The sequence below is a fragment of the Lathyrus oleraceus genome, chromosome 1 (assembly GCF_024323335.1).
Source record: "Lathyrus oleraceus cultivar Zhongwan6 chromosome 1, CAAS_Psat_ZW6_1.0, whole genome shotgun sequence".
NCBI lineage: Eukaryota > Viridiplantae > Streptophyta > Magnoliopsida > Fabales > Fabaceae > Lathyrus > Lathyrus oleraceus.
In genome coordinates this window covers 192,286,035-192,288,247 of record NC_066579.1, presented here as the reverse complement: position 1 = coordinate 192,288,247, position 2,213 = coordinate 192,286,035, and the positions used below count along the sequence as shown (strand labels likewise).

At 40.9% G+C, this 2,213-nt stretch overlaps 1 non-coding gene across 1 annotated transcript; it reads left to right on the top strand.

Annotated features, from left to right (window-relative positions):
* Positions 1–1,498: 1,498 nt before the first annotated feature.
* Positions 1,499–1,605, top strand: LOC127116585 (small nucleolar RNA R71). Its single transcript, XR_007801403.1, has one exon. It is a non-coding gene; the product is annotated as a small nucleolar RNA R71 (small nucleolar RNA).
* Positions 1,606–2,213: the final 608 nt, after the last annotated feature.

Below are 2,213 nucleotides of genomic sequence, written 5' to 3'. Positions count from 1 at the left end.
ATGTTGGAATCTTCTTTTATATCCATGATTATAAAATCAGTAGGAATATAGAATTGTCCTATGCGTACCGAAATGTTTTCTAGCATACCTACGGGAAATTTAATAGAACGATCTGCAAGTTTTACGGACATCCTCGTAGGTCTTAGTTCTCCCATTTTGAGCCTTTCGCATATGGACAAGGGCATTAAGCTAATACTGGCTCCTAAGTCGCATAATGCCTTGTCTATGACAAACTTTTCGATTACACAGGGTATGGAGAAACTACCTGGGTCTTTCAGCTTAGGAGGCATATTGTTTTGTATTATGGCGCTACACTCAGTAGTAAGTGTAACGGTTTCGTTATCCTTTATCTTCTTCTTGTTAGATAAGATTTCTTTGAGAAACGTAGCATATGAGGGATTTGAGTGATGGTTCTGTAAAGGGTATCGTGATATTCAATTGTTTTAGAAGCTCTATGTATTTTTTAAATTGCCCTACACTTTTAGATTTAACAAGTCTTTAAGGATAAGGGATGAGGGGTTTATACGGTGGTGGAGGCACATAAGGTTCTTCTTTCTCTACGACCTCTTTGTTTTTATCTTCCTCTTGATCGTATTCCTTCTCAGTTTCCTTACCAGGGTCTTGGTGCATGGATGGGTTTTGAATTCTAGGGTCGGCACGTCCGTCTAGTTCTGTCCCATTTCATAGTATAATAGCATTTGCATGACCTTTTGGGTTTGGTTGCGGCTGTCCAGGAAATGTGCCTGCAGGAGCAGCAGTAGGTGCTTGTTGTTTAGCCACTTGCGATATTTGTGTTTCTAACATTTTGTTATGGGTGGCTAACGTGTCTACCTTGTTTGCTAACTGCTTGATTTGCTCACTAGTGTGTATGTTTTGATTTAGGAAATCCTTTTTTTTTGGCTTGGGTAGCTATGAAGTTTTCCATCATTATTTCTAGGTTTGACTTCCTAGGAGCATTTTGAGTATTTGTGGCAACTTTATGATATCCTGGTGGTACAGCAGGTGCTTGGTTAGGTGCATACAATGCATTATTATTTTTGTACGAAAAATTAGGATGGTTCTTCCAACCTGGGTTATAGGTGTTTTAGTAAGGTTTCCTTGAGCATAGTTTACCTGGTCTGTGGAGATTCCCGTCAAGAGTTGACATTCTGGGGAAGCATGCCCTGGAACTCCGCATATCTCGTAGTTTGGTGCTACGGCATCCATGGTGGCTGTGGATGTTATGGTCAAGTTGTCTATCTTTTGAGTAAGAACGTTTACCTTGGCATTGACATGGTCAAGACTACTTAATTCATACATGCCGCCTTTCGTTGGAGGTTTCTCTACGGAGGTTCTTTCGCTTCCCCACTGGTAATGGTTATGGGCCATACTTTCGATAAGTTTATAGGCCTCATTGTAGGGTTTATCCATCAGTGCGCCACCTACGGCGGCATCTATTGTCAATCTTGTGTTGTATAAGAGACCTTTGTAAAAGGTATGGATGATCAACCATTCTTCTAGACCGTGATGTGGACAAAGCCTCATCATGTCCTTGTATCTCTCCCAAGCTTCAAAAAGTGATTTATTATCTTTTTTTTTAAACCCGTTTATTTGGGCTCTTAGCGTAGCCGTCTTACTAGGTGGGAAATATCGTGCTATGAAAACTTTCTTCAACTCATTCTACGTAGTGACAGAGTTGGATGGTAGAGACTGGAGCCAAGCTCTAGCTCTATCTCTTAATGATAATGGGAAAAGACGTAGTCTTATAGCTTCAGGGTTGACACCATTTGCTTTCACTATGTCTGCGTATTGCAAAAACACTGACAAATGTAGGTTCGGGGTCCTCCGTGGGACTACCTGAAAATTGGTTTTGCTGTACAGATGACAACAAGGAAGGTTTTAGCTCGAAATTATTGGCCTCGATGGAAGGGGTAGTGATGATGTTATATGGTTCATCCTGCGAAGGGATTGCATAGTACTTAAGAGGACGGTTTTGCAGTCCTTCGGCCATCTCTGGTTGGATAACTGGTTCAGGAATAGGGATATTAAGATCGGGAAGATTTAGCTTGATACGATGTTCTCGTATCAAATCTCGTATTTGGCGTTCTAATCTTAGATAACGCTCAGGTTGGTCGAACGGTGGCTTTAACTTCTCGCCTTAAGAGTGAGTACTTGGTATACACTCGACAAATATAGAAAGGGAAATATAATTGTTTGCCTTAGTTTATACTAGG